This window comes from Capsicum annuum, chromosome 7, assembly GCF_002878395.1.
Source record: "Capsicum annuum cultivar UCD-10X-F1 chromosome 7, UCD10Xv1.1, whole genome shotgun sequence".
Classification (NCBI taxonomy): domain Eukaryota; kingdom Viridiplantae; phylum Streptophyta; class Magnoliopsida; order Solanales; family Solanaceae; genus Capsicum; species Capsicum annuum.
This window is the reverse complement of record NC_061117.1, coordinates 90,999,020-91,014,816: the sequence shown is the minus strand read 5'-3', so window position 1 is coordinate 91,014,816 and position 15,797 is coordinate 90,999,020.

Here is a 15,797-nt window from a genome sequence, read left to right as displayed (position 1 = left end):
GCAACAACTTACATCCTTTTGCTTATGTGTCAAGGTTGACAAAAAGTTTGCTGACCTAGAGACATTACTGACTAAACAACATGCTTATAGGGTGGAAGTTTTGAAACAAAAACACGATGCAGATCAAAAGGTAAAGTTTTTTTTTAAAAAAAATAATCTTCATACCAGTACCTTCTATTGATGTTGCAATTATTGTTTATTAGGTTAATGATGGAATCGATAATCCAAATGAAGATGACTCCAAGAATAAAAAAGGTGATGCTGATAACTCTTGGAAATTAGAAAGTACAAAATATCCAGCTTATAAGGTTATTGATGTCGATTTTAATTACAAACATATCCAGCTAATGTACTTTGTTTCTCAAACTAATGATGGAAATAATTATTCAATTTAGATTACCTAATAGAAGGACAATGCGATGTTGAACACTCTAAAAAATAAGATCAGATCAACCCATCTAAGCTGTTTATCAAGATAGTGTCAACAATAATCGCAGAACGACAGAGACCAGTGATTTCAACAATGATCAAAAGATAAACACATATGTATAAGCTACTATAATTCATTGAGATACATAATTATTTTTGTAATGTATCAGATACAATAATAAATCATCTAATTCACTTTATAACTTTTAATGTATCTTTGACTAGTACACACCATGTTTATCTTTCAGGATAATTTCACAGAAAAATTATCTGAATCTGTTCAAGATGCTATAGACACACTCATATTTGGAATTTCAACTCCTATGTTTGTACTGCCACTGCAGGTTGCTATTTCGGACTCTACGATGGATAGTTAATTTTTTATCCATAATTATCAATTTCTTTAGATTTTTCTGATGCCAACTTGGTTATATATGATGACATGAATACACCAGCTCCAAGAATTAGAAGGACCACTAAGATATTCATGTCATCATATTTGACTGAATTTAGTTCCAGTTCTAAAGGAAAGGAAGTGCTACTACAAATTTTCCCCAAAAATATTCCTATGATGTTTTTCGTATTTCCAAAGATAATTCAACCAGAGTAATAGCGATATACTTTGAATGAATTGTATAAGGTTTATTTAACTTCACGCCAACAAGTAAGTTTTCTCTTTTGTTTAGTTAAAATTATAAGATATTTAACTTATGCTTACTCAAAATCATCCTAATGAATGATATAGGAAATTAAAGGATGATTAATATAAAGCTAAATTAGTTGGTCTTAGATTCATAGAGCTTGATTTTATTGTTGCACATACAAAAATAAAGAACTGATTTTACTTGATGTGCCAACTCAACACCTATTGGAATGACGAGGTATAATTTTAGGAAATGTTATGTTATGTATCTTTAAGTAATAAGAATCTGATACATACATATATACATACATGCATATACATACATACATATATATATACATATACATACATACATATATATATATATATATATATATATATATATATATATATATATAGAAACCAACAAGATACATAGTAAATTATGTATAAGTTATTCAATATTTTTAGATAAATATGTATTAGTTTGTTGACATATTTAATTTGATTTTTTCTTGGAACTTGGTGTAGCATATTAATGTTATATTCTACTACTTGCTCAAGATGTCAAAACAACAAACTGATCAACAGTACTGATACACCACCGCAAATTACTCTTTTAAAATATATACAAATTAGACGTTCCACATGTATTATACAGACGTGGCTAGTGATGATATTTCCATGCAGGAGGACTATGCACAATTACATATTGTTGCCCAACTTAAGGAATCAATAACCAATATTATTTAAGACTTCAATATCCTTGCTGATTTGCTTAGGCATTTGGTGGATGAGTTTATGTATCCGTAAATTGTGATGGAGAGTTTCACTTGATCTTGGTTATGATTATACTTTATAAAAAACATAGATTTATGACTCACTTTTGTCATCAAGTCATAGAGAATCATCAAAAGAGATCCATTAGTTGGCTTTGATGTTGCCAACTTACTTGGCTAATAGTCAATTTTTGAAACAAACAAAACGTACGATCTGGTCAAATCTTAAAGCCTACAAGGATAATGGGCCAAGGAATCAAGTTTATGAACTAACACCCTTTTGAGGTTGAATATGTGAAAGACATTGCTCAGCAAGTGAGTGATAGTCTGTAAGTATCATTTTAGTAGATTATATCTCTACAACACTTACAACTTTATATTGTTGCTGAATAAATTTTTTAAAGTCAACATACTTTAATATTTAAAGACTTGGAGTTTTTGTAGCTAGTTTTGCTGAGTATTTGAGTGAAGTCCTGTTGTTTCTTTTTTTTTTTTTGAAGCAGAATCTAATCGCCTGATATATGCATCACTTTTATAGAATTATGGAGTTATCAAGGCTAAGAAAGATTATACTAGTGACAATAAAGATTCTCCAAGATCAAGGCCCAATTATGTCCACCACATAAGGAATCATTGATAGTTAACATTGTGTAGTTAGAAAGTTCTTACGTTCTTATCTAACCAATATTTTTGCTGCCGTGTTAGCAAGTACTGATCAAGACATGTCTTATAGCTTTGCGTTGTACCATTTGCTTAAAATGGTTATCATATTTTAATTTAGGTGTGTTTGGTTGTTTTTCTCCTAATCCTTATAAGTTAATTTCCTAGCAGCATTTTCATTGATATGTTACAGAAGTTACATGACTGTCCAGTAATGTATCCTATAATGTAACTTGTAGCTATGTATCCTTACATAAACTGTGTAATGTATTAGTTTCCTTAATATTATGTATGATATATATAGCAATAAATCAGAAACATTACTAAATAATAATATTTTTATTATGTAGTTTGTCTGCAATGTATCAGTTGCCTTAGTATAAGTATGATATATATATATCAATGTATAAAAAACATGGCTATATAGTAATGTTTCTTATGATGTAATTTGTAGCTATGTATCCTAACATAAATTATGCAACGTATCAGTTACCTTTATATACGAATGGTATATATAGCAATGTATCAGATACGTTACTATCCACAGTAATGTATCTTTACAATAAAAACTTGTAGCCATGTATCAGTTACCTTTATATAAGTCTGGTATAGTGCAATCATACTTACAGTGATCTATCTCAACTTGTTTTAAACTTATGTTTCAGAATCTAAATAAAGATATGTTAAAAAGATACATTATTTCTTCGTAAATAAAAGTATAATATAAAAATAAAGTAATGTATCATCAATTAATTACATACTATGCATCAGTTATATTTTAAAAAGAGTATCTCGGTGCACTAAAGTCCCCTTTATGTGCAAGGTTCGAGGTAGGATCCCACCACAAGGGTATATTATACACAATCTTACCTTGCATTTTTGTAAGAGTCTATTTTCAAGGCTTGAACCTATAATCTCCTATCACATGGCAACAACCTGACCAGTTACTCCAAGGCTTTCCTTCCATCAGTTACATTTTATATTTATAAAGTATAAAACAGTTTTACATGCATTGAAGCGTATGTATCATTGGTGACCAAGATTATTAACTTCATACTTTTTTCAATAGCTTAATTAAAGATGAAAATAATTATATTATTAACATCAATTTGTACTTAATACAAAATGGTGTCCGTGATTCATTACAGATACATTGTGTAATGTTTCAACACAACAAATTAGAAGGTAATGTATCAGGAGATGACAATTTGGTAATGTATTCTAATTGAAACTGAAAGCAATATGTCTAAAACTTAAAATAATAAAACTCCCACAACAAATATCGTAGTCATTATATGAAATCCAGTTAAACAAGATTTAACAATATTCAAACTAGAAAATATAAAGTTCATGATGAAACATTGTAGTGGAAACATGATATATATCTATCAATACAAGAGTCATTTCTCATTTGGGGAAAAAAAATCAAAGGTGCATTTGTTGTGACCTACATGATCACATTGTCCAAAACAATTTATGCTTGATGGCAGAGTTTCACTAAATTTCTTATGCTTATCTTTCTTTGGCTTTTCAGGTAGTCTTTGGTATTTAGGTGGCAAGACCACTTCCTCATCAATACAGTGAGGCACTTGTCAATCTTTCATATCTGGCATTGAAATCATTGACACATCATGCGTCCTTACTAATGTTGCAGGCTTATAGTAATCAATGGAGTAAAGACCCATATTATCTACATGTTTGCTCTTCAAAACTTCAATTGAATAAGGACATAATATTTTATCAAGTGGAAACCATCCATAGTTGCAAGTTTTATTCTCAAAGTTCGCAATTTACCTTCAATTAGATTCGTATACAATGTACACATAGTTTGATGAAGTCTTAACTTGCCGTACATATAACCAGTAATCCACTGATATGTCAATATAAACTTTTTTTTTGATAAAGCTATCAAAATACTGAAATATGCATAAAGAAAAATTAACATATGTATCTTGTAGAACATACCATTATGCAAGAAGATTTTGCTCCATAAGCTTTGAACCTTTTTCCTAATGTAGTCTTTATATACACGATGTTATTTCTCTATTTTTGTAATTCTATGACCCAAATAATATTCTTGCTTCTTCCAAAAATCCTATTATAGACAATTCTCATACCTCTACCAAACAACCGTTGATACATTCAACAATATTAGATGTCATCACCCTACCTCTATTTATTGGTTCATAAACTCTTGACCATTTTTAATAGTCATCATTATATCGGTAATGCTTTACACCATGGTCCACCTTACCCACCTTATCCATAAGGTAATCAAAATCTCCTTTTCAGTAAGCTTTCACTATAGAATAATATAAGTCACTAAGTCTGTTTTTACTATTTTGAAAGTTAGTGCAAATATTCCTCCAAAGATGCCAAATGCATGCTAAATGAAGGACATTAGGATACACAATGCTTACACTTTTAATTATGTTTTCATTGTGATTTGATAAAATATACATGTTCTTACGTTCTGTATACTCACTTCTAAACTGTTGAAAAAAATTATATCTATGAACTATCATTCTCGATATTCAATCCCAAAATCTATTGGAAAAATGCAACCTAAAATAGAGAACTTCCAACTAGTTAATGATTAAGCTATATACTAACTATTTTAGTGAATTTGTACAAGATACACTATATGAAACTATAATGTTACAAAATATTTTGAAACCACTTCATTACACTCATATCAATTGTTATACTTGCAATGTAGAGTGTGTTAGTCAAAAGAAAAGTTCCTTTGTAAGGTCCACCCAATGAGCCTTATCAACCATAACTACTAGTTTGCAAAACTTGAAATCACTTCTCATTAGATGCAAAGTTATAAGCAAATACATGAATTCATTTTCTCCTAACTTATGCATTATAAAATGTGAGTTAGGATTTATACTGTTTAACATAAAAATGTATCTCAGAATTTGTCTATATTCATCAATTGGTCCACCCTTTAGAATCTCTATAGCACGTTCCTTTGCTTGCCATGCCTTCATATAAGTAATATCCACTCTGTAATAAGCTTTCATTTCTTCAATCATGTCTCCTGAGTGTGTTTCCTCTTATGATTCACTAATTTTGGGGCTGTAAAGTCACTAACGAAGGCTATTGCAACTTGCAATTATTTTAGAAGCCTATCACTCATTTGACATATATGTACATTATTGAATGTAAAAAATATAAAAAGATTTGAATTATTCAGGAAAGATGCCTTTTTTATCCAATTACAATCTTCATTATAACAGTGCAGGACATAACTAAAAAAGAAAAGTATATTCAACATAAATAACTACGACTTATACAACCAAACATCCAAGTAATGAAATGTATCTCAAGTAAATAATATTAGGTATAACCACATTAACAACTAATATATCGGGAACACAACAAGAAGTATGTGTAAACTAGTTATGGTTAGTGCTTCTATCAAATGTTTTTTGAAGGATTTATCAGCCATTGATGCAATATAAATCAACAACTATATTTAAGATACACAAATAGTAATGTATCTTTTTTAAATATGCAACACTTTTTTGATTTACTAAAAAGTAAGAATGTAACACCCCATATTCTACATGCACTTGTTCTATTTATATGGAACTTGGTATAGCCTTGTGGTATAGGTAACAAAACAAGATTTGTTGTAGTATTGATAGTGTAGATGGAGTTCTAGATACTTTCCATACGTTTTAATGTGATGCGATCAAGTTACTATCGATACAACTATTTAACTTGAAATTGTAAGCCGGTGTTTGAATCTAAAGTTTAAAGTGACCAAGTGTGTACAAGTTGAAGGTTAGATTAAAGGGATTAGGAGATGGAAATGGAATAAAATATTGATGTGCTTGCTTGACTTAATTAAGAAAGTAGGTGCATCATCTACTTTGACTTTTTGAGCAGCTTGAACTCCTTAAGTAGGTGCATCACCTACTTGGACCAATTTTAAGCCCAAAATACAGCTAAGTGGATGTCCAAAAATAGGGCCTTTTAAGAATAAGTTTTTGGTCATTTTCCCTCATTCTTAAGTCTCAAAAAGGTTACTTCACAAATTCTCTCTACTTTCTTTTAAATAACTGAGAGCATCCCGATTTTCCTTTCTAGTGTTCTTGAATAAACCCCAACCTTTGCAAGCCAAGGTAAGTGAAAAAACTTAGGATTTAGCTTAATTATCTCATGGAAGATTAGAAAAGTATGCTATAAGTGCTTAATTATTAATTCATGACAGAATATAGAAAAGCTACTTTCTCACTTTTTCTTTGTTATTAAGAGATCTCTTTTCTTTTTTGGTTTAAAGTGTGAAGGAAAGTGGAGTTGAAGTTCTTGAGGAGTTCAAATTTAAAGGATAAGTTGAAGAATTGAGGTAAGGTGATTGCCATATTTTGTTCTCCTTATATATGAATATGAGAGAGAATTATGGATGTGTTGTTAATGAGAACTCAAGAGATGATGATTTCAATAATTGATTACTATAATAAAAGGGATTTGAAACTGTTTTGTGGACTATTTTGTATGTATATATTATGGGCTTCCGGTTGATTTTGGACAAAGGTGTGACTAGTTTGAATTGAAATATAGAAGAAAAGTATGGCAGTGCACCACCGAACTAATTATTACATATGTTTACTGCCCAATCTGTTTTGCATATTATTTGGAGGGTGGAATGAAGCCAAGGTGGTTTTGGTGAATCTTATAAGAACATGTATGGTATGTGGGTGTAATTGGAGGAGAAAAGGGTTAGAATAATACCCTTGATTGATAGATTAAGGGCTTACTGCCCGGTTATTATTTTGGTGAAGTTAAATAGCTCAAATGTGTCAGTTGGTTGCTAATATTAGTTTACCATATATTCTATTATAGATAAGTAATCTAAAAGAAGGGAAATCAAGTTGGGTTAGTTTCGGAGTTATATAACTAGGTATGTAAGGCATACTCTATTTTGTACTCTTTGGCAAGAAATCGGACATTTGTTCCATCAAGTAAGCTTTCAAGGTTATCCATAACAAGTGATACCTAATAGCAGTATATTATATCCCATGTAGCCAATGACCTTATTCCTACTCTCTAACATGTTAAAATACCTCAATTCATGCTTATTGTTAAGCTGCATGTCTATTTTCACTAGAAAACTTCAGGAGTTCTCCCTTTACTCAAATAAGACCTATGTGTTATTTTCAGCTCCTAAACACTTCATTTGTGTACCAACAGCTCCTACCTCATTGTTGTTGCATTAAGTGCCCATTTACATATCTCGTATTGGTAGATTATTGTTTTAAGGTACCATTATGTTATGACCACCAAAGTAACATTCTCAAAGCTAAGTAATGCAAATCTGTAAAATGAGTGGCAGTTCAGGGGCATAAGCCTAGCATGGGACAATCTCGATACCTTTATATATATATGGGTGGTGTCTTAGGGGCATACGCCTATTATGAGCCAATCCCAATGTTTATATGTAGGTGGCAGCTCAGGGGCATAAGCCTAGCATGGGCTGATCCCAATTTATGTATTTACCACTGATCAACTTGTCATTTGCATTTTATGGCTTACAAAGATTATGAAGTAAGAAAGGTAAAAATGAATAAAAAAAGTAAAGTACGTAGTCCCACAAGTATATATAAAGGTGGTCCACTAGTACTACTTATACACTTGTATCTGATTTCTATTGAGCTCTCGTATCATGTGTTGTTACCTTCTGCCTTACATATTCAACACATATTTTTGTACTGACGTCTCTCACGGGGGACCTATATTTCATGCTGCAGGCACAAAGGCTTCAGCAAATATACCTCACTAGTAGGAGCACAGGCTATTTAGTGACTATCGGTGAGCTCCAGGTTAATTCGGGGCTTTCCGAGTCTATTCCATACATTTTGGTATTGTGCTGTAGTTAAGAATAGGGCGAGGGTTTGTCCCGACTCTAACTAAGTCTATGTATCCTTTAGAGGCTTTGTAGACTAATGTAAAGTTAAACATGGTAGTGTCTTGTCTTTTAGATGTTGTGGTCCCAATGGCCAAGTGTTGTATATATAATTTGTGCTTGCCTACGTAGTTATTCTCATCGATACATAATATTACGTTTGTCAGAACCTTTGGTTGTCATAGTTACATGCATGAGAAGTACAAGGTTATGGATTAGTTCTCTCGAGCCTTTACGGTTACGGGTGCCTGTCCGCCCTAATAGGATTTAAGGCGTGACAAAGAATTTTACTAGATACATAATTAATCATTAATATTTTGTTAGATTTCTTGGCTCTGAAATTAAAGCAATAATCTAAGGCATACTTTGCCATTATAGATTTTGTAAAGCCGTTTTTCCTTTACTTTGGAATTTTTGCAATCTATAATGACATGTTCAATTTCCAGTTTAGGTATATATAAGGATTACTCATTTTTGACTCAACAATAGAAAGTGCTAGTACATCCAATTCGATTCCTTCTACGCAAACTACAACTCTAGTATCTCCATTGAACATTAGCTCTCCTACAGATTTATTTATTATAGTTGTACATAAAGGATACACTACAAATTCTAGAATAATTTTCTTCAACTCAACACAAAACTTCCCTCTATTATCATTCCAAATCATCATTGGTGATGAATTACCTTTAACTATGAATCGGGCGTTAATTTTTTTCCTTGATTCCTCAATGCCTAATTTAGCTGTAATTGCTGAAATCAATCTAACATATGAAATACTTTCTGCAACAACAATTCCATCACTTCTATATCATATAGTACTTCAAATTACTAGACACCAAAATGTCTCAACAAAATTGAGATGTTCATTTTGTATATGGACTAAAGAAAATGAAATAAAAAATAGAGATGGAGGAAATTAGGAGAATTTGATTGAAGGAATTGGGAGTATTTAATCAAAGGGGCTTGATTTGGTGATTTAAATTTGAAATTATAAAAGCTGTTACTAATTTTAAGGGATTCAACAGACATATAACAATCATGATCGCGCTAATTTCTCGGACCATCATGCATTTTCCATTAATTTTCTTTTACATTGTTATTTAGTTATTACTTATGTATCGCGATGATGAATTTTGTATTTCTAGTAAGTTAATTTTGGATTTTGTAAAATTATTAAAATACTTGGGAGAGAGTTAATTAGGTAGAAAACTATTGAGATTTATGTTATTTATACTTCTGATTGAGCTATGTATGAATTGTCTTTTCAACGGAAAAAGTGTACCAATATCCAATAACTACCTTTGAAGTCATCATTTAATTAATACTTGTCTTATAACTTTTTCTTGTATGTTTATCCGCTTCGGGAATAAGTCAAGACACATTTGAAGTTTTATTGCAACCAAGCACACACACGTGTGTACGTGGTCTCACAAAGTAATATAATGGCTTTTTACAAGCCACTATCAATCCCTCAGAGACTTGTTTTAACAACTATCCAAGACTAATTCACTAATAAGAGTAATTCAGTGTATATGTAACCATAAGAGTTTGTAAGTTATAAGCAATGGTAAACTAAACAATGCGATAAAGTAAAGGTTTGAACAATCAATGGGAAAATCCCAGGGTTAAGGCTCTGTGAACAATCATACTACGTTATAGAACTTCACTGGTTAGGTTAGTTATCTTTGTTATTGGTTCATGGGGTCTATACTATGACTATGGCCTTCCGAACCTATAATCACTTATCTAACTTAGGCACACAACTATATCACTGAGTGGGGATGCAAGAACTAAGTTAAATTCATTCATATTCATATCATGATTGAACCATATAGGGAACTTAGATATATTCTTATCTTATATGCAAATTATAACTTCATTCAATTAGAAGACTACAATCCTATTCTATCTATCCCATGTTCTATCTACTTATTCCTTTTTTCTAGTTCAAAAAATGATTACGTATGTATTCTAAGGGTTATGAAGCCTTAAAATAGTGATAACAAAGATAAATAAATAACAAATTATGATAATTAACCAAACCAAATCAATTCATTACCATAATACTCATGTTATTGGCCTTAACCCCAAAAAAGGGTGTTTAGCCGCTCATGGACGTAACCGTAAACACAATAGATGAATACATGTTAAAATACATAAACAAACCAAAGTAATGGAACAAAAATCCTATTTGAAGTGTTCTCTGGCCTATTTCTATGACACGACCCAAACCAGGGCCTGGCCGTGACGGGTATCTCTAGTCTAACAAGGATCGAAGACCACCCCCAACACGCAAACCATAGATCATATTACACCCATGTCGAATGAATTCCGAACATATAACAAGATATAAGAACATGAAATTAAAGATATTATGAAATGTGTATGACCAACCCAACCAACAACCAAAGCATCCCAAGTCCACAGTAGCCCGACAAAGCCTCTACCAAACCGAATATTAATAAAGTATCGGGACATGCCCCCGACTGTAGAAAAAAATAATATCCAATAGTCTAAAACTCAAAAGAAAAACATAATCCTAAAATGTAAGATTTCAGAGCATGGAAGCTCACCACTTCAAGTCGAATCTTGATTAATCCGCAATTATTGAGCAGGAAAAGTAGAAGCATGGCAAAATCCTGCATTGCATGGGGATATAACATCCAAAGATGGTTAGCAGTTAGAGCGCTAGCATGAAACTCAGGAATAGAGGAGCAAAATAATGCCATAATAATAGTTCAAAACCAGTACAACATCCAATGCATCATATCATATGAAGTACATATATGTATCATGTACTGGGGTAGAGAACAAGGCTTAAAATGAACATCGAAAACTTTAACCTGGATTGTAAAGCATTACCATCATAAATCTACCTACAGGCTATATGAATCCAGTTTTACCCCCAGACGGCCCCCAGTGCGTGTTAGCTACACGAATCGGAGATATTATAGATGGCCAGGGATTTCCTTGTACCCTTCACCCTCCATGATATATATGTACGTGTATACACTTGGGGGGATTCCCTTGTACCCCAGGAGCACCTGGTCATCAAGACCTACCCTCATCTAGGCAAATATGATTTCCAGTATTAGTTCTTCAGATTCACACCTTTACGGCTAGCTAACGCAACCCCCATTATTGCCCAAATAAAATGTTTAACGCATAATCCTACCATCATTCGCAGGAGTCAATTATTAAGTGGTATCGTCATACCGACTATATCTTGTAAGCATTGTCATTAAGCCAGCACTTAGAGATTTCTGTGTACCTCACAAACTCCACTATAAAAATTACTTAGGGGATTTTCGTGTACCCAACAAGGTTTTTAAAACCATTATCATCCAATTAACCAATTATGCTATGTATTAATGTCAATAAATAATAAAACCAAGTGATAATACATATTCTAAAACCAATTATGCAAGTGGATTGAGGTTGTTGCCAATTTCCATACCAAACAAATTAATTTGGGGATTCCTTTGTACCCCTATTTTCATTATTTATCAATTTTGGGATTCCATTGTACCCATGTCCATCCACCATTCCCATGCACCCCAAATTATTTACCAACCATCAATTAAGAAAAACAATTTCATAAATATCATAAAAGAAGCATTTAAACAAAATTTTATTCAAAACCCTCAACCCGTAGTTGAAATCCCAACATCAAATCCATGTAAACATTATCCAACCATGCCATTAAAAAAATATGAGTATAAGGGAAGAGTAACATGCCTCGAATACCACAAAATTTAGAGGAGATAGGGCCCTTAGAACTCTGGATGATCACTTCCTTTGAAACCCTAGCCTTAACTTGAAGGGAGAGTTTGAGAAGTTACGTTTATGTGTTTCTGAGTGCTAATGACAACCTAATGAGGTTATAGGAGTGGGTTTCAAGTTTGGTAAGATGGGAAATATCTAGAATTCCCATAACTTAAAAGATAAAAAAGGGTCACCTTTGACTACGAGTCAACCTGTGACTCGTAACCACTCATTGTGACTCGTCACCATGAGTTGTAACCAAGGAAGTACCACCAAGGAACCCTACATTGTTGTCCTTATGATTCAATGACACCACTTATAATGGGACCCTATGACTCTAGGGTCCAGTCGTAGTTGACAAAGAACCTAAATTGGGACTTACACTGGACACCCTACGATTACCCCTAACAACTCATGACATATCCTTACAGCTCTTAGTGAGCCACTTGTACTCAAAGAAAAATCAAGCGACAAACTTACTTATATGGTTATGACTCATTCCAATGACTCATCAGGGCACCCTACGACTCATAGGGTAAGTCGTTACCAAGGTAGTAAGCTCAAAGCTCAAGAAATCTCTAGGGGTAAAAAATCTGGGGTTTTTTAATTCTCCCCCACTTGGATCATCATCCACGAATGATGGGACAAGGTATTAGCATGAATTGACTCCACATACCTCTACTCTTACCTTTAACAAAGACAATAAACAAAGATGCTAAGGAAATCACCCTTTCCTTTATCAAAGTCAGAAAACAAAGATGTTAAGAATACATATTCCTTAATTCTGATTATCCAAAATGAGAAACAAGAATGGATACTTGGACTTTATGTCCTCTTCAGCTTCCCAAGTAGCCTATTCAACCTTATGGTTCCTCCATAGAACCTTTACCAAAGTTATGTCCTTTGTTTGCAACTGACAAACTTGCCGATCTAAAATTTCAACTGAAACTTCCTCATAAGATAAGAAATCCAAAATACCTACCTCCTCCAAAGGAACAACAATTGAAAATCACCCACATAATTTCTCAACATCGAAACATGGGACACCAGATGAATGGAGCTCAAACTAGAGGGAAACTCTAATTCATATGCAATATTACCAACCTTCTTCAGAACTAAGTGCGGGTTGATATATGGGGAATGAGCTTCCCCTTCTTCCCAAACCACATTACACCTTTCATGGGAGTCACCTTCAAGAACACCCAATCGCCAACCTCAAACTCTAACTCCCTATGCCTCACATCCATATAGGACTTTTGGCGACTTTGGGCAACTTAATCTATACCAAATCACCTTCAACTTATCCATGTCTTGGTGAACTAAATCAGGGCCAAACATCTCCGCCTCACCAACCTCAAACCATCCAATAGGACATCTACACCTCCTACTATACACTGCCTCAAATGGAGCAATCCCAATACTATAGTGGTAGCTATTATTATATGCAAACTCTATATGAGGAAAATGATCAACCAACGACTACCATAGTCAATCACGCAAGCTCGAAGCATATTTTTAAGTGTTTGAATAGTTTTTTCCTCTTGCCGATCTGACTATATTTGGAAAGTAGTACTAAGGCTCACCTTAGTTCCCAAACCTCTCTAAAATGAATGCCAAAAGTATGATGAGAACGAGTACCATGATCTGACGTGATAGAAATATGCACCCCATGCAACTTTATTATCTCTTGGAGAAACAACTTCGCAAGAAGTGAGCAGACTTAGTCATTTTGTCCTCGATGACCCAAATCAAATTAAACTGATTCCGAGATTGAGAAGACCGGTAATAAAATCCATATTAATCACTTTCCACTTCCACACAGGCAACTCAATTTCTTGATACAATCCTTCGGGCTGTAAGGGCTCGACCTTTATTTGTTGACACTTGATGCATTTTGCCATAAAACTGGCCACATCTTGCTTCATATTGTTCCACCATTAAATCTCCTTAAGATCATGATACATCTTCGTCGAACAAGGATGAATGGCATAGCACAACTTGTAAACCTCAACCGAGATCTTCTTTCACAACTCTACATCGGGAATGCATAATCTACCTTGGTACCTCAAGAATCACCACCAATCTCAAAAGCTACAACCTTTTGCTGTCCCATATATCCCTTAATCTTCATCAAGACAGGATCTAATACCTTCTTCTCCTTTATTTCAGCAACAAGGGATGAGTTTGCCACCTCTCGCACAAACATACCACCATCCTCAGAGTCTAAGAGACGAACTCCAAGGTTAGCAAAACGGTGAATATATTTCACCAAATCTTACTTATCCTCATCCACATGAGTTCAACTCCCATGGATAACCTGCTAAGAGCATCAACAACCATATTTGCTTTACCAGGGAGGTAGTAGAGACTCATGTTGTAGTCTTTCAGCAACTCAAGCTGCCTCTTTTTCCTGAAATTCAACTCCTTCTAGGTGAACAAATATTTTAGGCTTTTGTGATCTGAAAAGATATAGCATAGACTCTATACAAATAGTGACGCCAAACATTCAATGCGAACACCACAATAAACAACACTAAGTCATGAGTCGGATAATTCCTCTCGTGAACTTTCAACTACCTAGAGCCATAGGCTACCACCCTACTATGCTGATCAACATGCACCCAAGTCCTACACGGGATACATCACAATAAACCATAAATCCATCATTACCCTCGGGAAGGGTCAAAACTAGAGATGAAGTTAACTTATCTTCTAGCTTCTCAAAAATACCCTTTTACAAGCATCAAACCACAAGAACATTACCTTTTTCTATATCAAATTAGTCAGTGGGGCAGCTATAATCGAGAAACTTTCCACAAACCTCCTATAGTAACTGGCTAAACTCAAGAAGCTTCGAATATCAGTTGGATTCATGGGCCTAGGCCACTTCTTAACCACTGCAACCTTCTATGGATCCACCATGATCCCTTCACTAGAAATGACATGACCTAGAAAAGTAACAGCTTTCATCCAAAACTCACACTTCAAAAACTTAGCATACAAATGCTGATCTTTTAAGGTATGAAAATAATGCAGAGATGGTCGGTGTGATCTGCCTCACTCCTAGAGTACACCAAAATATCATCAATGAACACTATGATGAACAAAGACAAAAACTGCCGGAACACCCGATTTATGAGATCCGTAAATACCGATAGGGTATTTGTAGACCAAAAGACATGACTAGGAACTCGTAGTGATCATATCGGGTTCATAAGGTAGTCTTAGGGATATCCATATCCCTAATCTTTAGCTAATGATAACCCGACCAAAGATCAATCTTAGAGAAATATCTAGCACCATAAAGCTGGTCAAACAAATCATCAATTCGAGAAAAAGGGTACTTATTATTCACCATAACCTTATTAAATTGACGGTAATTGATGCACATCCAAAGGAAACCATCCTTCTTATGTACGAACAAAACATGAGCACCCCATAGGACACACTAGGATGGATAAAACCCTTTCCAAGGAGGTTTTTCAACTGCTCTTAATCTTCTTCAACTCAGTCAGAGCCATTATATAAGGAGGGATAGAGATAGGATGAGTGTCCGAAACAAGGTCAGTCCCAAAATAAATCTCCTTATCGGGAGGGATACTAGGAAGATCTTTAGGAGAAA